Here is a 21,492-nt window from a genome sequence, read left to right on the forward strand (position 1 = left end):
GTCAGGGTCACTGAGGTTCTCATTGTGGTGGCAGCGATCAGGCCTGGATGGGGGGTGGGGGTCCCACGGGGGGGCATCTGGCAGGGGCCATTTTGAGGCCTCCAGTTTCTCTCCAGGCCCCTCCTTCCCCACTGCTGCCTGAGGCCCCGCCGCGGTGCCATATGGGAGGGCCTTGCTTCCCCTGGGGCTCGGGGCCTTCCCTGGGAGCTGGAGACAGATGGCTGGCCACGGTCCGAATGCGCATGGCCGCTGGTGCTGACTCCGGGACTCCCAGTGGCTCCCGATGGGTGGGCCCCAGTCCCATCCCCGTCTCTCAGGTGAGGCCAGAGAGAAGCATGAGCTTTGACACCACCCACGGTCACCCAGCTGGGAGGTGGCCTCCCTGCCCTGACAGCCACCGCCTCCCTGTGGAAGTGGGCCCAGGGCGCGGGGCCCGGCTGGACCCACTCTTTTTTTTTTTTTTAAGATTTTATTTTTAAAATTTATTTATTTAATTTATTTTTGGCCACATCGGGTCTTAGTTGTGGCACGTGGATCTTTTGTTGAGGCATGTGGGATCTTCCGTTGGCGGTGTGCAAGCTCTTTGTTGCAGCGCTGAGCTTCTCTCTAGTTTTGGCAGCAGGTTTCCTTTCTCTAGTTGTGATGCGCAGGCTCCAGGGCACGTGGGCTCTGTAGTTTGCGGCACACAGTCTCTCTAGTTGAGGCGTGCGAGCTCAGTAGTTGTGGCACGTGGGCTTAGTTGCCCTGCGGCATGTGGGATCTTAGTTCCCTGACCAGGGATCATACCCACGTCCCCTACATTGGAAGGCAGATTCTTCACCACTGGACCACCAGGGAAGTCCCTGTACCCACTCTTGACGTCAGCAGGGTCCTCCGTGGGGCCTGGCTGGGGAGCGCAGGCTGGCTCCTGAGGAGGGCACGCGGCTGGCCGCCGGCCTCGGCACGGTGCTGGGGAGCAGCTGGGAGAAGGCGGCCTGCTCCCCGCATCCAGGCCCAGCTGCCTGGGGCCCAGGCCTGCCCATCCCTGTCACGTGCTGGGTGGGGCCACGTACCACGCTGTGGCTGACCAGGGACAGGCGTTTGCACACATACCTGTGTGCACCCCTGCGCCCCCCCCCCCATTATCCAGGGTGAGGTCCAAGGCCTCCAAACCTCTCTGCCTGCCTCCAACATGCTGCACTGGCTCCTCCAAGTGCGAGGGTCCTACCCATTCCTCTTTCCCGGGTTTCCTGCTCTCCCCGAACTCATACGCACCTTCGCCAGCGTGTCCCCTCCCCAGAGGCCTGTGGGGGAGGGCCAGGGCCAGGGCCAGCCTGGAGGGGACACAGCACACGGCCTCCACACTTGCAGGTGCGCACCTGTGCGCACAGACACACGTATACAACTCATACACGTCTGCGCCCCTCCACGTACTCATGCATCTGTGCACACTTATCCATTCGTGCCTCTGGACCACCCTTCAGGGTGCTGGGTGCTGGCCTCTGACAGGACCCAGATCCGCACCCCAGTGGTGGCCGAGCTCAGATGCCCATGGGCCTGGTGGTGCCTCTCGCTGCAGGGCACGTGTGACAGGGCTGCCCCCTCCCCAGAGAGGACGTGGCATCTGCTGGTCACCCAGCCCACACCATGCCCATTCCTGCCCGTCTCTGAGCCACAGATCTGGGACCACGGGTAACCTTCCTGGCAGGGTTGGGTGGGCCCCAGTGACGTGCCACTCACTGCCTCAGGCTCCTCCAAGAATTGGGGGGCAGGCCTGAGGGCCCTCCCCCACCCCCGCCAGGGCCCGCAGGTGGGAGGGGGCCACATCCTGAGCCAGCCTGCTCTGTGCTGCCCTAGCTGGAGCCTTAGCACCTTGGTCCCAGGCGCCCTGAGCCGGCAGTGGGAACCCGGGGGTGGGGGTCAGGGGTCAGGCAGAAGGAGGGCTGGAATGATGGAAGCGCCCCTCTCTGCATCCACCTCCCGAGAACTGTCCGCAGTGGATGGCATCTATACAGTCATTCAAAGAGGTCAGCCTCAGCCCTTTCCTACCCTTTGCCCAGCTGCCACCGGTCAATTCAAGGTCACACCAACTTGCTCAACCTCAGCCCGTGTTTGCCCTGGGCCTGGGCCCGCACACCTGCCTCTGCCCAGCTGCTCCCCGTGTGGCCCCGCAGTGGTTTCTGGATTGGCTAGGCAGGCAGGCAGGCAGTGGGACTGAGGGCCACCCACCGCTGCCAAGGCCACCTGTGGGCAGGGGGAAGGCCTCTCAGGGAGGGACAGGTGCTGGGTGGCCCCAGAGAACGAAGGTCCGCTGACACCTCTGCCTCAAGGAGCCCAGCCTGAGCCCCCAACTGCACCCTTCCCACCGGCAGCGCCATAAACGCCGCTCCCACCAGCTCGGTGCCACGTGGGAAGTTCCAGACCACACCTCCCTGCCCCTCGCCATCCCAGGGCCGGTGCCCCGTCCCCCTGGGCACCTCTTGCTCTCCCCCCAGTCTCTGCTGTCCTCTACACGCTGCCCCTCCTCCGTTTCTCAGTAGGCTGGAAAACCGGCGGAGCGAGGGCTTGGGTGTGCCAGGGAGTGGGGGCCTCTCGTCACTGGCCGACTCTGGGCCAGGTGCCCACTCCTGCGTCGATGGGGACCCCGGGAGGGGTGTAGACGGTCCCGTCGCCCCCTGCAAGGCTGGGGATCGCCCTACGGATTGTCCAGTAGGCGTGCTGAGAGCACGGCTCCTGGGGTCACAGTGGGACAGATTCAACGGACCCGCCGAGAGAGTGGCAGGGTATGCAGGGATCTATGCTTGCGGGTCCCCCAGCGCGGCTGTGACCACGTCGGGAGAAGCCGGGGCCTCGCCCCCATCCAGCACTGGCTGAGTCAGGGCCTGGTTGCCCCCCAGCCCCATAGCCGCGGCCACACGGCTGCCCAGGCCAGTCCACCTGGCTTCCCGCTTCCAGGCCACAACTGGGGTTCAACAGAGACCGTGGCGCCCACACCCCGAGGACACCCTGTTCCCTGAATAATAAAGGCTACCCTCAAAGCCACGGGGCTCAGTTCAGGGCCTTTGTTCTCTGTCACCGCTGGGCCCGGGACTGCTCTGCCCACCGAAATCCCAGTGCAGCGCTGCTGGGTCCAAGCGTCACCCCAGGCCCCCGCTGCCCAGGCTCTGGCCACCCCTCCACTTGCAGCCACAGTGCCCAGCGGACCACCCGAGCTCTTAGAGCCTGGGGCCAGCTGGACCCCTCACCCCAGCTGCCTGTGACCCGAGGGGGCCCCAGACTGTGCCCCCGCTACAGCCCTGGCCCCAGTTGTGCAGCCACACCCCAGGCAGCAGGGGGCGCCCCAGGACCAGCTGGGCTTGGTAGGGAGGCCTGGCCTAGCTGGGGCAGGCCCTCTGCCTGTCCCCTATCCTGCAAGGGGGCCTTGGGTTCTGGGCACCTACCCACCAGGTCCAGCCCAGGTGTCCTGCCAACACCCTCCCAGGCCCCAAGCTGCCATGTCAGTAGGACACTCAGCCACCCTGCACACACACCCTGGCCCCTTGGGGGACACAGGGGCCAATGCTTCCTGAGGGTAGGAGCTCCTGAGTGACGGCCGTGTTTGGGGCTGTGCCTGCGTGCGGCCGGCAGCTTCCCTGCCTGGGCAGTGCCCACCTATGCTGTCCTGTGCCTACGTGCCTGCAGGGTTGGCCGGTCCCTGGGGAGGCCTGGGCCCCGGCCAGGCTGGCAAGGGGTGGGGGCCGAGGAACTGGCTCCGAGGCTGCAGGCCTCAGGCGCTGACCGCCCAGGCCCTTCAAAGGGGCCGTGGGCGGTGGCAAAGTGGAGGCCTGATGGCTTTCCTGCTGGGAGAGGAACCTGGCTCAGGAAGCCATTGTCGCCACACAATGGGCCCGGCTGGGCCCTGTGAGGGCAGGGGCCCCAGATTGATAGGACCTGACCCTGACCTCAACCCTGACCCCAGCCGTCATCACAACCTTGACCCTGATCCACTGGGAGGATCCCAGTGGGAGGCCGTGAAGGGGGCACATCCTGGGATGGCCCCACGGGGCTGTGGTGGAGCAGCGAGGGTCATCACGCCTCACAGGGAGCAAACTGCTAAGGCCACGCAGGCTTCACTGGAGCCCGGAGGCCCTGGCTGACGAGAGGAAATGCCGCTTTGCCAGACAGCGTGGGGACTACACTCCCCTTGGCGATGAGGAGCCTTCACGCTGACCAGAGCGAGTAATCGCTCCCGCCATCCAGAGGTGAATAAGGACATCGTCTGCCAGGTGCCCGCCTTGGTGGGGCCTAGGAAGACGACTGTCCGGCGCTTCACAGGGTGATGGCACTGTGGCCCTGGCCTCCAGCCTCAGCAGGAGTGTGGAACTGAGCTGGCAGCTGGGGGGATGCCCCTCGGGCGGGAGGGCTTGGGTCAGCGAGGGCCAAGCCGGCAGGACCCACGCCATCTGGCCAGGGCCTGACTGCAGAGGGAGGTGGGCCCCCTGGGATCAGCAGCTGCACGTGCCACGTCACGGCAAGTGATGGGAAATGGAGATGTTAGCGTCTGCCTCTGTGTCCATCCCACCCCCCAGGCCTCCCTGAGGTCTCACCACCTCTGGGTTTCCCTCTGCACCAAAGCCCCTTACCAGGACACTCCATCCAACTACACGCAGGGCTCTGGAAAGTACGTATTTCCCATTCAGGGCCTCAGCAGGCCTTGGCAAAGCCTCATGGCAAAGCTCTGAGGCTCTGAGGCTGGTCGTGGGACCGGGGACACGGCAGGGAGGGAACAGCCTCCATGCTGTGGGGAAATGCAGCAGGCAGGGCATAGAGGGTGAGCAGTCGGTGTGCAGCGGAGGGCGGGGCAGAGGTTCGAGGTCCGCCAGAGGGAGGGGAGCCAGGCAGGGTCTGCGCAGGAGGCCCCTGTGGCTGTCACTGGGGGATGGGGGCCGTGGGTTCAGGGGCCTGCTGGGTGTGCAGGGCAGCCGATGGAAGAGCCTGAAGTGACGGAAAGGCCACACAAGGGGTGGAGATCCGGAGCACACCAGCCTGTGGATGGCATTCAATCCCCCGCCCCCGTTGGTGCGCCCCCGGCCTAGCCCTGGGCAGGACTGCTGCTGTTCAGAGAGAGATTTTCCAAACGACCATCACTGACCCCAGCCTGGGAATGTGAATGTAGGAGAGGTGGCATGGTGGTCACAGGGCCCAGGCCACGGGGTGCAGAGGAGTGCACACGCACACGTGGGCACATGCCGTGCGAAGCACCCACTTCCTAGCCCCGCAGGCTCGGCAAGTAGAAGGGGGTGCTGCTTGGTTAGCCAGCAGGCGGTGCTACAGGACTCCCGGGTGGGCCTGAGTGGGCTGGCTGCGTGTGCACGATGAGGACCATTTTGCAGGTTCTGTGCGTGCTTGTGCACACGTGCTCGTGCATGTGCGGGTCAGTCCCACAAGGAGCCCTGCTCCAGGGAGGGGTCGGCATTTCTTTGGGAAGGGGCCCACGCAGATGGCTGTTTCCTTTGCCATTTACATCTGCCCCGGACCTGGGGCGGGGCGCCCTGCGAGTTCAGACCAAGATGAGCTTCCCAGGGCCCCCTCTGCCCTGTGTCCCCAACTTCAGTTACCGTCCTGACCCACGCAGTGTCGCCGGGCGTGCTGGGCGAGGGGTGCACTGGGGCGAGGGTGGGAGGTGGGTTCTGCCAGTGAGCAGCAGACTCTGGGTTCCCGCTGAGGGTCCAATAAAGCTCAGAGACGAGTTCCATGGACTGGAGACATCCCTTGGGAGGCCCCAGGGTGGGAGGATTGTAGGGATTAGACCAGGAAGGCTTCCTGGAGGAAGAGGGGTCCACACTGAGACCAGAAGGAGGAGGAACTGGTCAGGCCGTGATGGGGCACAGGGGAGGTAGGTGCGCTGCCAACCTGGGCTTGGGTGACAGGGTGTGGGGAGAAGCAGTGAGAGCTGAGGGTGGGAGGGGTCAGGGTCCTCAGAAGGTGCGGTGTGGTGCTCCTTGCAGAGCTGGGGGACAGCAGGGCCCGTGGGTAGGGAGCAAACTTGTGGCCGCCTAGGTGGGCAAAGCAAGGAGCTTGTGCTCAGCCCTGGTGGGCCCTGCAGCCCCGGCTGCCCACCCTACTGGCTATGAGCACTTGGGACTGGGGGGGGGCACAAAGAGGTGGGGGCACCTCAGCCCTGCTTGTCGGGGATGGGGGAGGGAGGGGAGGGCTAAAAGATGGGGAAGATGCTGGTGGGTGGAGAATGGTGGGAGGGCCAGGGAATGGGGGCTCAGGGTGGCCCTGCCAGCCAGGTGTGGGCCAGGGTGAGGGCGGGAGTTCTCAGGAGGCAGGAGGTGTGGGCCAGGGTGTCCCCAGGCCGGGCTCTCGGTGAGTCACTGCTGACCTGGTGTCCCGGCGCCACGGGGCCCAGGCCTCGCTGGCCGCAGGAAGCGTCGTGGGCTGATAAAGAGCGGGAGTCAGAAGCCGCCAGGCCTCCCATTTCCTGCAGCCCGAGCAGCAGGGCCTGGTGCTGGGCAGAGGCCAGGCAGGTATCTGCTCACGCAGACCCAGGTGTCTGTGGCTCGGCCCGGATGTCTCACAAAACAACGCAAATGTGACCCATGACCACCTGGCTGTGCTTGCGGAGGCCGTAGCGGGGGACATCGTGGTGGGCGCGGGGAGTGCCACGTGGCTGCTGGAAGGAAGGGTAGCCGCAGTTCCGAGGCTTTGGATCAAAGGGTGAAGTGGAGAAGGTGGTCAAGGCGAGGACACGGCTGGGGCCAAGGTTGCTGTTAAGTCAGGCTGTGGGTCAGAGGGTCAGGTTGTGTCCGCTTGAGGGTTGGGCTGCATCCACCTGAAGGCCAGGTGTGTCCATCTGCCCAGGCCACTGAGGGGTCACGGTTACCTAGGTTACTCAGGAGATGGGGCACTCACAGCACGTGGGAGGGGCAGGAAGAGTTGGCAGGAGACACCTGGTTCCTTGGAGGGCATGACCCCAGGCCACTTAGTGGAAGTCTGGGCAGCCTCTCCGAGGCACCTGGAGCCACGTGGGCTGCCCTATGGCACCACCCCCAGTGACCGCAGCCCCAGCAGTCTGCCATGCTGCCACGCCCGTGGCCACAACCTGCCAGCCCACCAGCAGGACCACCACTGTCAGCCAGATGGTGCCCACCACCACCGCCACCAGCCTGGACCTGCATCTCCAGGGCCGCAGCCTGCACCCTCTACGCAGCACCACCGTCACCATCACTCCCGGCCCAGCCCAGCCTCTGGGACGCTGACAGAGACACCATGCAAGCACTCTCCTCCCAATGGCCACCTTCTCCACAGGCCCAAGGGGCAGCTGTGTCAGGGTGATGCCTGGGGCCTGGCCACACCCCCCGGCCCCCTGGCTGTTCCACCTGCGCTCCTGGACCCCTTGCCCTTCTCCAAACACCTGGCTCCTCCTTGTCTCCAGCCTGTGTCTGGGCCACTCCCTCTCCTGGTGGGTCTATCCCGTCCTGTCCTGGCAAATGCAACACAAGTGTCACCTCCCCCAAGAAGGCTTCCGATGGCTGGGTCAGGGCCCGCTCCTGGGCCCTGCAGCCTGCGAGTGTCCCTCTGCCTTGGCTTTGCCCACCCTGTATCACCCCTATCCTGGGGAAGGCTCCCACCGGGGCAGGGGCTTGCTGAAGGCGGGGCTTGCAGGCTGGTGATGCCAGGAAGTAATGGCAGAGCTGCAGGCTGGACACACACAACAGGAGGCTGCTGTGGGCCCGAGCTCCCCAGATCCCTGCTCTGCCTGGGGCCTGCCAGGCTCAGAAGTGGGCCGCCTCATCCTGCCGGGAGGAAAGAGCCTATCTCAGTTCTCCCAAACCTCTAGGCCTTGCCCCTCTCAGCCCCGCTCCTCCCCTGCAGGTGGCCAGGCTTCTTCTGGAAGATGCTGTGACCCTCTTCCCAGACGTACACACACCCTGCCACATTCCCTGACTACAGTTCTGTGCCTGCCTCTTCACAGAGCCTCCCAGACTGGGGGGGATGACCTGGTGCACCTGGGCCCTCCAGAGCCAGCGCGGGACTGACTCCTGACCTCAGCTCCACGGCTCGGGCCTGGGCAGGGGCCCCCGCTCGTGTCTTGGAGCTGGCTCTCAGCGCCGGGCCTCCGCACACGGAGCTGCACCATGTGCACCATGTGTCCTGGTGCCTCCGGAGGAGGGGTGCCTCAGGCAGGCGTGCGGACCAGGCTGCCCCCGGAGCACAGCGAGCCGCCCGCGACCCTCGCAGAGAGCCAGGGAGTGCGGGGAAAGCCGGCCGGGCCGCCCTCCCGGACTGTTCCACCCAAAGTAGGCGAAGGAAGCGCAGCGAGGCGCCGACTTCCGACGCTTTTAGAGGGGAAGACGCTTCCCAGAGCTTGGTTTCGTTGGCCCGCCCAGGGCCCAGCCGGGCGGGCGCGCCGGGCCGGGCAGGGGGCGGGGCCAGAGCCGCTTGGAGGGGCGGGGACGCTCCCCGGTGAGTTCCCGGATTGGTCCCCGAGCGGCCGGTGGGGCGCGCCGTCTCCCCATTGGCCCCCAGTCCGCGGGGCGGGGCCGCGCCAGCCCTGAGCTCCTGCCGCGGATCCCGGAGCCGGTCAAGCTTGCGGAGCCGTCTTATCAGCGCGGGCAGCTGGTGGCCTGTCCGTGCGCGAGCGCCCCGGCCCAATTCAATGGCCATTGTCCGCCGGCCTCTTTGTTCAGGAGGCGGCCACTTCCTGAGGGGCTGGGCTGGGGCTGGCGGGCAGGAAACGCTCTGAGCTGAGGCCCAGACACAGAGGCCGTCCGAGCCCGGGGTCAGAGGGGACGGCCACCTGCCCGGAGCCACCCTAGGCTCGCTGTCGGGGGCCTCCGAGCCGGACCAGGGGACGAAGCTGGGCTCAGCTCAGCCCTTTCCTCTGGGTCTCAGTCTGCCTGTCTGCAGGGTGGGTGGATGAGCCAGAATGTCCCCTCCTGGGGAAGACTTGGTGGGGGCTGGGCTCGTGAGATCAGATCCTGTAGAGCTGGGGGAGGGGCATGGGAAGGAGGAGAGAGACCCTCTGGCAGAGGGGTGCTCCTCCCAGGTCTGGGCTCTTCCTCTGATCCCTGGCAGGGGTTGCAGGCCTGAAGAGGTTAAGCACAGCACCAGGCGGGACTCAAGCTCCGGAGGGTGGAAACCCAGCTCCTACTGCTCCCCTATAGAACGAGAGGAGGAGCCCACTGGGACTCCAGCCGGGAAGCAGGACTGTGGCCCGGCAAGGGAGTGAGGGAAGCAGGGCCCCCGCGCTCCCCACCTGGGCCACGCCGCCCCTCCCTCCTTCACCTGGGCTCTGCCATGCAGTCCTGCCCATCGAGGACAGGCCGTCCACTTGGGGCCACACCAGGCCTCCACTTCCGTCGTGCCCTCTGCCCCAAGGTTGCCCGTTCACCAGGCCCCGTCAGTCAGCCCAGCGCAGCTCTCTGGCTGGGCCTCAGTCACATGCTCACCCACAGCTGAGAGCGGGGTCTGGGAGGGGATGGGAGACGGAGCTGGCCCCAGAGGCACGGCGTCCCGTCCTCACCATGCCAGCCAAGGCGCATGCGGCCCAACTGCTGCCCGCTCTCCCACCACACAGTGCGGAGCTCTCTGGGCCAGCCCCCAAGCCCGCCCCTCTCCCCAGCGCCCTGGAACCTGCTGCGGTTCCTTCCTCTGAACCCCCCTGTGGCCCATCCTGCAAAACCCTCCCGGACTCAATCCAACCCAACCAGAAAAAAATCACTGCGGGTATTTCAAATGGCGGGATTTAACATGAGGAGTTGGTCCCAGAGGTCTTGGTTGCCTGAGGCCAGAGGAGCCCAGGGTACAGTTGTCACCCAAAGCCCACCATGGCTGTGTCCCCGCGGTGCTGGGCTGCTGGCCGAGCCCCTCTGCAGCCTCGGGCAAGCCTCAACCCCTCTGAGCTCAGCTGTAACACCGGGGTTTGCGCAGAGACTTGAGGTGTCAGATGGAGAACACCCAGCGCAGTGCCAGGACATCGTAGGTGCTGTGCAAAGGGCAGCGAGCGTTCACAGAGGGCCTGAGCACCCACCAGGGAAAGCGGGGAGCTGTGCCACCCTGGAGGCTCCTTGGCTGGAGGTCACAAGGTCCAGGAGAGGCGGCGGCGGCTTGAACTTGATCCCATGTGAGAGGCCAAGTGGGGAGCTGATGTGGACGAGATCCTGGGGGGAAACACCTGTGAAGAATCAAGTGGGGGGCCAGACCCCATGCAGGGTGCCTGCCCCCGGGGAAAGCAGGAGAGGCAGGAGGCCCGGCAGGAGGGGCCTCAGGCTGCTGTGTGGCTGCAGGAAAGGGCCTCTGCACCCCTGCCGTGCTCCGTCTCTCCCTCGTGGGCAGGCGGCAGCCGTGGGCAGCGAGGCCTTGGCGCCAAGGCCCCGTGCATCTGGAGGGCAGCAGCCGGGCCACCGTCCACCAGCCTCACAGCGGGATGTCCTAGTGAAGCCTCATCTCAGCCACACCGTCCCAGCCCACAGTGGTGTCATCGATGCCTGCATAGAAGGGCCGTGTGTCCCCAAAGCAGGGCGGTTGGTCCCACCATCTCTGTGTTTTGGGCCCTGAAGGGGAGGAAAGTATGAACCGGAGCGGCCCCAGAGCTCCAGGGAGGGGGTCTGGCCGTGGTGGGGTTTGGGTGTGGGAGTGGCAGGAACCTCAGGCGAAGGCAGGAGGGTGGTCGGCCAGGGCCTCCCCCAGGAGAGACCAAGAGGCAAGTGGCCACAGGGCGGGGCCGTGGGCCGGGCTGCTCGCGGGTCACATGAGTCCTTGTGCCCTGGGGACAGAGAAAGGTTGAAACATGGAGGTCAGGGGAGGGCCCGACAGGCTGAGTGCCCTGGAGGACGCATCAGAGCTGGGAAGCAAGGGGAAGGGGGGGACCAACAGGCAGCCCTGTCCTCAAGTGTAGAGGTGGGTGGGGACAGCGTCCTCATCACCCGGCCCAGAGGACTCCTCAGTGTGAGCCTGGGCCCAATGCTCTGTCCCAGGTGCCGGTGCCCTGCTCTGCGCCTCCCCCGTGCCCCACAGTGGGGTGCCGGGGTCAAACCCCCTCCACCGAGGTCCTGCCCGCAAACCTCTTCTCGAGAAGGGAAGGACCCCAGGGGTGCCCTCAGGATCCTGTCCCCACCCTCCAAGCAGGCCAGACATTCCCTGAGCTCTGGGTCTGACCACCCGGGCCACCCAGGGCTGCGCGTCACCCAGGACCTGCGGGTGGGCTCCTGGCACGTTCAGCCTCACTCCCTGGTGTCCCTCGTCGGTCATTAACCACTGAGCTTCCTCATATCCAGGAATGCCCCCCAGGCCACCCCACCCTCTTCACCCAGAATATGGAAGGAGCCCAGGCACTGCTGCCGCTACCCCTCCCTGGAACCCGCTCCCCTCCACCCAGTACCATGGCCTGCCCTCACCGTGGCACCCCGTCTGCTCTGCCCCTGGACCCTCTTCCCCTGAGCAGCTCTCTTCATGGCCCTCCTGACTGGCTCCTGCTTAGCTGTTAGCACTCTGTCTGAGGTCCCCTCCTCCAGGAAGCCCCCCACGCCCTCTCCCAGCCCTGCTGCCGCCTGAACAGCTCCGGGGCCTCTGAACATATCCAAGCTGCTGGGGCTGGAGCTGAAGCTCGGGAAGGCAGGGGCTTGGAGGACGGCGGGTGGACCCCTCACCTGGCCCCGGGGCCCCAAGGGGTGCAGGGCCCTTGGGGCACCTAGCCCTGGCTGACTTGGCTAGAAGCTCCTCTTTGTGGGAGGTCTTGTGTGAATCACCCCTCAGGCGAAGGCACAAATGCAGGAAGTCGCCATTCTGTTAAACTCTATTTTCTCCCACAGAGGGGAAAGTCTGTCACACGAAGGGCATTGTTCCCGGGCTCGTGCTTTCCGGGCGGGCTCAGCTGCAGTGGGGCTTGTGCGTTCCCGGGGCTCCTGGCGGAGCTGTTTCCCTTCGAGACCCCGGGGCGCCTAGAGGTTGGGAATGTGGGGCCTCGGTCCAGCCACCGGTGCAGGGCGACGCCGGCACGTCCACAGGACGGTGCACGTCCAGGAGCAGGCCCTGTGCGGGGCCAGAGCGAGGTCAGAGCTGGGGTCCCGCACGCCGCCGCTGCGCTCTCCACCTGCCTGTTGGCCTCGGGGTCCGGCCCAGGCCCTGCCCCAACTCCCCCTGCCTCCCCAGAAGGGCCCCCCAGCCGCGCCCGGCACCACCGGCAACCTCTGAGACCGGCCAGGGGACTCTGGCCAGTGGGCCCGTGCTGTCCCACGGCCCCAGCTCAGCTCGTCTCTGGCCTGCACGGGCCACTCTGTCCCGGGGAGACCTTGCCACGGCTGGGGGTCTGAGAGTCCAGACTATGCCGTGCCCCAGGGGGAAGCGGGGGGCGGGCGGGGCAGGCAGCCCTCACATGACCACACCCCCTCCCCGGGGCCACATCGAGTCCCACCTGGGTGCGTGGGCCACGGTGTAGTGAAGGAGCAGTGGTGTCGCCTGCATGTCGGCTCAGCTGTACGCGGGGAATGGCCGGTGACCGAGGGGCCGCCACGGGCACCCTGGGCGGCGTCAGTAAGGGTCGTGGACAGCAGGCACCCCCTCCCCGCATCCTGGGGGACCCCAGTGAGGAGTCTGGGCACCTGGGGTGCAGGTGTAGGGCTGCCCCCAGCACTGAGCCCCAGATTAGCGCCGGCACAGGTAGGGGGATGAGCAGGGGCTGAGGCCGGAGGGCGCGGGGGCTTTGGGGGCTTAGGATGGGTGGAGGCAAGCAGGAGGGGCTGGGCTGCTGGTCGAGGCCCTCGTGGGCCCTGCGGACAGGGTAGGGAGAGGGCCCCACCCCTTGGTCCTGAGCACCTCTCCCAGCTCCGCAAGCTCTGTGGTGGAGCCCGGGCGTCCAGGCCGAGGTGGAGAAAGAAGCCACGGGTCCGGCTGTTCTGGGCGGAATGACTGACCGGACGGGGCTTCACAGAGAAGCCCAAAGGGCAGGGGCTCAGGAAGCCGGAGGCAGGAGCCAGGGCTCAGAGAGAACCGAGAAGAGGCACGGACTCGGGAGGGATGAAGGGCCACCCTGACGACACAGCGATGGATGGAGAAGGATGGGGAAACAGCAGCAGGTTCGCGATTCCCAGAAGGAGAAAAGAGGCGGGGACTCTTCTGAGACACAGAGTCTGAGGATTTGCCTTCATTGAAGATGAGGACTCAGGGCTCCAGTGGTTAAGCCTCCGCGCGTCCACTGCAGGGGGCGAGGGGTCAATCCCTGGTCAGGGAACTAGATCCCGCGTGCCGTGCGGGGTGGCGGAAAAAAAAAGCTGAGGACTCGGTGGGGAGGTCCTGTGATGTGTTTCCACACTGCCCCCTCCCGCCCGTCCTGCACGTCCCCGGGTCACCTAGGCCCCCCCACCCCCGTCCCTCTCACGCCTCCTCCAACCTGGCTGTTCTGAGTAGATCCCAGGCGTCACTTCACACTTCAGCTGTATTCCCACAATGTAGCTATAATGCCGTCAGCACAGAGAACCTCTCAGGTTCCAGGCTCCTGGACGCTGCTAGGAACGGCATTTGTACAGTTGGCCTGATGGAGATGCACACAAGGCCCACGCGTTGCGACCGCTGGCACGCGTCTTGAGCCTCTTCATCCTCAGGTTCTCCCTCCCGGCTGTCTTGAGTTTGCCCCGACCATATATCTTCTGTGGACCAGGACTGGAGTGTGGTCCTTGTGGAGGTGGTCGCTCATCAGTGGTTCTTCAGTCAAGAGGAACGAGGCTCTCTACTTGTTTTTTTGTGGTGCTTTTTTTTTTTTTGTGGTGGTTATTATACCTAACATAAAATTGATCGTTTTAACCATTTTAAATTAGGAGACAGCAGGATCCAATATTTGTGAGATAAACAGCAGATCAAAAACATACAACATGTATGCAACTAAAAACATAACCTCAGAGACTTCCCTGGTGGTGCAGTGGTTAAGATTCTGTGCTCCCAACGCAGGGGGCCCGGGTTCGATCCCTGGTCAGGGAACTAGATCCCACATGCCACAACTAAGGAGCCCATCTGCCGCAAGTAAGGATCTGGTGAGTCGCAACTAAGGAACCCGCCTGCCACAACTAAGATCCGGTGCAACCAAACAAATTAAATAAAATAAATATATTTTTAAACTCAAAAAACAAAAAAAACCCATAGCCTCAGAAGACAGAAAACAATAGGTGACAACTGACCCAACAGCGGTGGTTGGAGATGGAAACCCTCCAACTCGCCTCTCAGACACTGACAGCTCAAGCATCACAAGCAAAGTTGTGGACTGTGTGGATAACACAAGAAATAGAAAGAGGCACACTCTTTTTTTTTTTTTTTGCGGTACGCGGGCCTCTCACTGCTCTGGCCTCTCCCGTTGCGGAGCACAGGCTCCGGACGCGCAGGCTCAGCGGCCATGGCTCACGGGCCCAGCCGCCCTGTGGCATGTGGGATCTTCCCGGACCGGGGCACGAACCCATGTCCCCTGCATCGGCAGGCGGACTCCCAACCACTGCGCCACCAGGGAAGCCTGAGGCACACTCTTTTCTAGTACAAATGGGACATTCTCCAAATTAACATATATTATTAGGTCCCCAAAGAGGCCTCAGAATGGCTTGAGAAGTGAAAGCAGCCACCCTGGAGGTAAGTGGACAAGGAATCAGTACCTATGAAGTGCTGGAGGAAAGTGATTTCCAACCTAGAATTCTATACCTGCCCGAGCTATCATTCAAGTGTGAGGGTTTCATAAAAACTTCTCAGACATGCAAGGTGTTAAAAATGTATCTTCCACGCATGCGCTGTGTCTCAAGCAGCTACTGAAGGATGTGCTCCATCAAAGCGAGAGTAAACCAAGAACTAGACCAGGCGAACGGACCTCCAGCATCTAACTCAGGAGCGGGGGGAGGTGAGTGCACAGGGGGTTCTGAAGGGAGATGTCTGTAGGACAGCCGTGCCCCTGGGACCGTCAGCCACCCAGGTCAGACAGTGTGATGCAAGAGATGGCACGGCGGGGCTATCTGAGGGTGGGGCTTCCCCAGGAGTGTCTCCTTTGGCCCATCTGACCTGTGCCAGAGGACTGGGAGATGGCCCTGGTGGGTTCAGAAGCAGAAATACAGGACAGCCCAAGCCCCAGCCAGATGCCCCGCCTGTGGGGGGCCTGGATATCCCTAGGTCATCAGTGTCCCTGCCCACTGATGGCCCCAGAACAGTTCCTAAAAACCCTCAGGGAGGCTGAGGCCAGACCTGGACCCCGTGGCTCTGCTCGGCTTCTCTTCTCCCGGTGCCTCCAGGTGAGCTTGGTCAAAACAGAAGAGACTATAGCTCGGGGGACACACACCGAATGCTGACAGGTTCAGAAGAGGCAGTGGACAGTCCACCTCGTCTGGAGGAAGTTACTTTGCTGGGGGCAGGGTCCTCCCCCTGCAGCTTCCAGGCCACCAGGAATGTGCTGTACTCCGTGGCCTGGCTCTTATTCTTTAAACTGTGCTTTAAACAAGGACATTTCTCTCTTCTGCACGCACACATTGCGCGTTCCAGCGCCTGTGAATCAGTGGCGCTCCTTCCCATGGCGGTAGGCCAGCAGGATCCCGACAGAGAGCAGGGCAGTGTTCCCAGCAGGAGGGAAACCACGCAGGAGTGGGCCAGCCGGCAGCGAGGAAGTCTGGATGTAGGCGATCTGGAGAAGCGAGGAGAGCTGCTCCGTCTGGGCACACGGGGAGCCGCGCAGACCCCGAGTCCCTCCCAGGTGACTGCAGACCCGATGCCACCCCAACTCACCTTCCTGCCATTGGTTTTGCCACACTTGTTCTAACATTTGTAAGGAAAAAAGTCAACGATAAGTAAGTTAATTCTGAAAAAATGCCTGTAGAACCAGGCATCAAAACCACAGCACTGGTGGGCTTCCCTGGCGGTCCAGTGGTTAAGACTCTGCACTTCCAATGCAGGGGGCCTGGGTCCGATCCCTGGTCGGGGAACCAAGATCCCACATGCCACACAGTGAGGCCGAAAAAAAAAAAAGCCAAACCAGAGCGATGAGACAGGCTGATGCTGGTGCAGCCGTCTATGGAGGGTGGCGGGGTAGAGAAGGAAGCTTGAAGACACACCCCCCCCGGGCGTCCACAGGTCACTCTGCTCTGTGCCCAGGCCGGGGGCCCAGGGCTCCCCTTTGGAGAGAGACACCAAGAGGCCCACAGAAAGGACCCCCCAGCACTGAAACCTGGGGGCCCCACCGGGGAGCTGGTTCGACAGTTTGCAGCACGGCCCCCCCAGTTGACAACACACCCACCCAGACACAGACGGGGTGCCCCCAGCTCCCGAATTAAAGGAAACAGAGAGAGTGAGCGTGGGCCAGAAAAACCCAACTGTACCCACAGTCGGGTAGAAGACACGGAAGGGGGAGAGAGAACAGCTCCCATCAGGTTAAAAATACAACGGGAGAGGGCGTCCCTGGTGGCGCAGTAGTTGAGAGTCCGCCTGCCGATGCAGGGGACACGGGTTCGTGCCCCGGTCCGGGAAGATCCCACATGCCGCGGAGCGGCTGGGCCCGTGAGCCACGGCCGCTGAGCCTGCGCGTCCGGAGCCTGTGCTCCGCCACGGGAGAGGCCACAACAGTGAGAGGCCCGCGTACCGCAAAAAAAAAAAAAAAAAATACAACGGGAGAAATATGGAAACGACAGATGGACTGAAAGATAAAACTGAGAAACTCTCCTGTAAAGACAAAGAGACATAAATAAAGAGGAAAGTTAAGAAAATTGGGATCGTTCCCGTAATCGAACATCCAACTAACCGGAGTTCCAGTCAGAAGAGAGAAAATGGAAGGAAAAAAACGATCAAAGAAACAATACGAAGATTTCCCAAACGGAAAGGCACCTGTTTCCAGACTGAAACGGTCACTGCCTACTCGGCCAGGGACTGAGAGACCCAGGGTATTACGGAAGCTGGGGACCCAAATGGCTGCAGAGGGAAAGGAGGTCCCCACAAATGGTCAGGGACTAGAAAGGCACGGCGGCCCAGCGGGCAGCCTGGCGCTGGAAGCTTCGTCGTGGGAAAATGACACTCCTACCAGGATTACCCATCTGCTCAGGCATCCATCAGGGAGAGGGGCTGGTGACATTTCCACGCACGTGAACATCCTCCCTGATCAGCTTTCACGAGGCATTTCGAGGACAAGAAGGACATGCACCAGCGAAATGAGGAAGGGAACCAGGGACGGGGAGGCATGGGGCCAGCGGCCTGGGGCTGGAACTCACCTGGGAGATAGGAGACCCCTGGGTCCTGGAGGAGGAAGCGCCAGCCCAGGGCGAAGGGAGGAGGGCCCCGGGGAGCTGCCACCAAGACAGACCAGCTGCAGGACAAGCGGGGCGTTGACCTTGGCGGGGGCGACAGGTTCTCCAGAGAGACAGAACGCACATGTGATGTGTGTTACGTGTAGAAGTGTAAAGCAGGCCAGATACATGCACCCGTTTATTGTGAGGAGTTGGCTCACGCACTGTCACGGAAGCTGACAAGTCCCCAGGTCGGCAGCGGGCCAGCTGGAGACCCGGGGGAGCCGGAGGTGCGAGGTCCTGCCTGAGTCTGTGTCCAAAGGCAGGAGGCCGCTGTCCGAGCTGGAGTCCGTCGGGCCAGGAGAGCCGATTCTGCATCACTCGCTTCTGCTCTGCTGAGGCCTCTGGGACTGGACGAGGCCCACCCGCGAGGGGAGGGCACCTGCTTGCGTCAGACCACCCGTTCAGATGTTACTCTCAACCGGAGACGCCCAGAAGAAAGTCTCACCAAGTACCTGAGCACCCGTGGCCCAGCCAAGTCCATACATAAAATTAAACATCACAGAAGGAAAGGAGGAGAAGGCAGGGGTTAGATCAGGAAATCAGAATTACCTGTGGCAGGAAGGGTAACCAGAATGCACTTCAGATGCTACGGGGTCCACCCTCTCATCAGGGACAGTGACACCCGGCACTGACTCAGCTGGCGGTCCTGAGGGGACGCACTGGGAGAGAAGGAAGGGGACGTGCGGGTGTGGAGCCCTCCAGGGCCGCGAGCCTGAGGCAGTGGCCACCTCTCCCCTGTCCACTCCCTCCCTCCTCACCTCCTCTTCACAGTCCTAGCCTGGGGTTGGGGGCATTCACCCTCCCTGGCGTGTGCTCAGGGAAGGCACTGTGCCCCCCACAACCTGGCCCAGATCTTAGAGGTGAAAGGTCACTGGTCCTCACAATGGGGGCTTCTGGGCAAGCGTTTCCTCCTAATTTGCAAAGAGACTCTCCTCCCCTTTACTGATGCCACTGCGTCTGTAGGTGATGCTTGGGCCACAGCAGCCATGTTGAGATCATGAGGTTGAGTAGGGGCTGACCTGCTGTGCCAGGGGGACGTGCTCTATGGAAGGCTTTGGGGCCTCCTCCTTCCAGACTTCTCGTGGGAGACTGCCGACCCCACGCTGTTGGAGCTATTCTGGTGGCTCTCCTGGCTGCCTGTGGCTGAGCTGGCCTGACCAACGCAGTCAGAGAAAAATGCCCACAACCAATAAATCAAGAAATGGCCGCGTGAGCAGAGACGCTTGGAGGAGAAACATCAAAAGGATCAGCCTGAAGGCTTGACAGTGGCCGCCTCTGGGGGGGTCGGACTGTGGAGAGGGCTGGGCTGGGGGCTGGTGGTTTTGTGTGTGAGTCTTGCACTAACATTGAACGTTCCTCTTTTTCCTTTTGCTGTGTACGTGCATCACTTTGAAAAAGAGCAAAACACTCAAACCAAATGAAACTAAAACTCCAGCACAAACAAGAAACACTTAACCACCACTAAAGCTCCCTAACTCAGGTGAAAGGAAAAGCCTTCTTGGGACTTCCCTGGTGGTCCAGCGCTTGGGACTCGGTGCTCTCTCCGCCGTGGCCCGGCTTCAGTCCCTGGTCGGGGAACTAAATGCTGCGAGCGGTGTGGCGCGGCCATAAAGAAACAAGAAAAGGCTGCCCCAGGTGCCCAGAAAAATCGGGGGTTGCATGGCCCCTGCTTTCTGTTGCTGCCCCTGGCACCCCCCTGAGGACCTCAAAAGGTGAGACCTCTAGCCCCAGAAGGTAGCCTTACTGCGCCTGGGCCCTCAGCCCTTTGCTTAGCATGCCAGACCCACTGGTGCCCAGCCTGGATGCCCTTTGCTCCTGGCTGCAGAGATGCAGAGGGTAGGGTGCCGCCCCTGCAAACACAACACTTGGGGGCAGCTCGTCATCAGTAACCAGGTGGCGTGAATCCAGCCCCCTGCCAGCTGCCCCAGGCCCTCTCCTCCTCTGCCTACTCCCTGCTTTTGGGGCATCACTATTCCTCTGGACCTGGTGTCTGCTACACCCCTGTAGCTCACCAGTGTCACCCCTGGAGCCCCGCCCAACCCCTCACTCGGGCCCCGTCCTCAGGCTTCCTCTGCACCCACTTCTGCCGCCAGCCAGCAGGCTCCCACGCCCACGCCCCTGACCTTGACCCTCCCCGACTGCTCCGTGGCTCAGCCTGCGTCCAGGCTTGCGTTCTGTGCCTGTTTTGGACGCCCAGCCCGACTCCCCCGCTTCCCGCTGCCCGCCAGCCCCTCCGGTCCTCACCACCCTCCATCCCTGGGGTCTGTCACATCAGGAACTCCCTGACCAGTATCCTCACCTCTCTGGACCCACGGGCTCCCCGTCACCCCCTCTGGGCAAAGGCTGAGCCCTGGAGGAAGCCGATGTCCACCTGTCCACTTGCCCAGGCTGCTGGCGCCGTCCGAGGGCCTCCTCCAGCCTTGAGCCAGTAGGAAGCCCCACTCACCAGGCGACCGGGACTCCAGGCCCCCGACCCCATGGGGTCCACATGCAGCCACCCTCTCCACCCGCCCCACTCTTGGTAGATGACCTCGTCCCTGCCTCCTACAGAGGAAGGGGAGGCGGCGGCCAGCAGGAGTTTCCCCCCATCCTGCCAGGGCCCAGCAGACTGAATCCCACCCGGGACCCCGCCCTGGCTCTCGCGTCCACACCGTACTCCCAGAACCCTCGAATGGGGAACCTTACACGGCAAAGACCCTGAGGTAGGGGGATCCAGGGTCATGGGGAGGCCGGTGTCGTCACGGGGTCCTTGTGGGGGACGGCAGGGGGGTCAGAGTAGAGATGTGACAGCGGGAGGCAGAGCCCTAGAGAGAACAGGACTGCTGGCCGCTGGCCGGGAAGGTGGAGGAGGGGCCCGGAGCCGAGGCGTGCGGCCGCTTCCAGCTGTTAGAGGCCAGGAAGGGGTTCTCCCCGGAGCCCCCGGGAGGCAGCCCTGCCCGTGCCTCGGCTCCAGCCCAGGGAGGCCCGCTACGGCTCCCGCCTTCACGGCTGTAGGACAGCCAGTCTGTGCCGTCTTACGCCGCCAGGCTCGCGGCGGCCTGTCCCGGCAGCCCTGGGGCCCTGACGCTCAGGGTGAGGGTCTCCAGCCCGCGCTCACCTCTGAATGCGGCTCGGCGGGGTCTCCAAAGCCCCCTCGTTCCCAAACCCAGAGGCGGGTTTTCAGAGGCTCCTCGTGGCTCGGGCCCCGCCCCCCCGAGCTGTCCCCCAGCCAGCCACCTCCGCCCGCACCTGCCCCCACGGGGCCCAAGGCCAGCCACCTGCACGCCCCGCTCTGGACGACGGCCCAAGTCCCTCCACTGGCCTCATGCTCCCCCGGCCGGGCGGCCACAGCGCCCTTCCAGAGGCAGAGCCCAACCACTGCGCCCCTGTCTGGGACCTTCCACGGCTCCCAGTGCCCTCCGAGGGGCCCAGCACAGCCCGCTGGCTGCCCCGTGGGCTGTGGCACCCTCTTCCATCCTGTCCTTCTCGTCCTCCTGGATCCTCGGGTCTCTGCGAACAGCGCCTCGTCAGCGGGCCGCCCCGCAGCCCGGCCCCCCTCGACCGTGCCGTGTTCTTGTCCTAACGCCCTCCGAGCCCCAGTTCCACGCTGCCCGCCCCCAGCGAGCCCTCCAGACACACGGCTGAACTCCCTGTGCCTCTGAGGAACGCCCCGCCAGGCCTCACTCCAGACCCCCACCGTGCGCCCTGTCCCCAGGCCCATGGCTAGGCTGCAGGGGCCTGGTCCCGACCTACCACAAAGGGCCCCGGGACTGCAGCTGACGGGGCTGGTGTCCACGGCCAGCGTGGAATGCTCCGGAACAGTCTCACTGATGTACTTTTCCTTCTTTAAAAAAAGTGAACTGAAATTCACATCACCTTAACCGTCTTACCTTGTACACTTCGGTAGCACTTAGCACACTCACAGTGTGTGTAGCCACCAGCCTCCCTAGTTCCAGAACATTCTCATCACCGGAAAGGAAACTGCCCCACTAAGTCACTCACTCCCTGTCCCCCCCCAGCTCCTGGCAGCCCCCAATCTTTCTGTCCCTGTGGGTTTGCCTACTCTGGACGTTTCATATAAATGGGTCACAGAGCGTGGGGCCTTTCGTCTGCCTGCTTTCACTCAGCATGACGTCTTCAAGGCTCCTCAGTGTGGCAGCACGTGTCAGAATTTCATTCCTTTTTTAAAACAATTTTTATTGAAGCATACTTGATTTACAGTGTTGTGTTACTTTCAGGCGCACAGCAAAGTGAT

General features: G+C 63.2%; 1 long non-coding RNA gene across 4 annotated transcripts; it reads right to left on the reverse strand.

The window, feature by feature from the left end:
• Nucleotides 1–469: 469 nt before the first annotated feature.
• On the reverse strand, nucleotides 470–19,333 carry LOC137208934 (uncharacterized). 4 transcript variants are annotated; one of them, XR_010935856.1, is made up of 6 exons: nucleotides 17,181–19,333; nucleotides 13,355–13,740; nucleotides 12,380–13,159; nucleotides 11,616–11,997; nucleotides 9,998–10,732; nucleotides 470–9,125 (listed from the first exon to the last, which is right to left on the reverse strand). It is a non-coding gene; the product is annotated as an uncharacterized lncRNA (long non-coding RNA). The 4 variants fall into 4 exon arrangements; XR_010935849.1 differs by lacking the exon at nucleotides 470–9,125 and having other exon boundaries at nucleotides 9,635–10,732; nucleotides 17,181–17,637; nucleotides 17,808–19,333; XR_010935847.1 differs by lacking the exon at nucleotides 470–9,125 and having other exon boundaries at nucleotides 9,636–10,732; nucleotides 12,380–13,195.
• Between the last annotated feature and the right edge of the window lie 2,159 nt (nucleotides 19,334–21,492).

This window comes from Pseudorca crassidens, chromosome 1, assembly GCF_039906515.1.
Source record: "Pseudorca crassidens isolate mPseCra1 chromosome 1, mPseCra1.hap1, whole genome shotgun sequence".
Classification (NCBI taxonomy): domain Eukaryota; kingdom Metazoa; phylum Chordata; class Mammalia; order Artiodactyla; family Delphinidae; genus Pseudorca; species Pseudorca crassidens.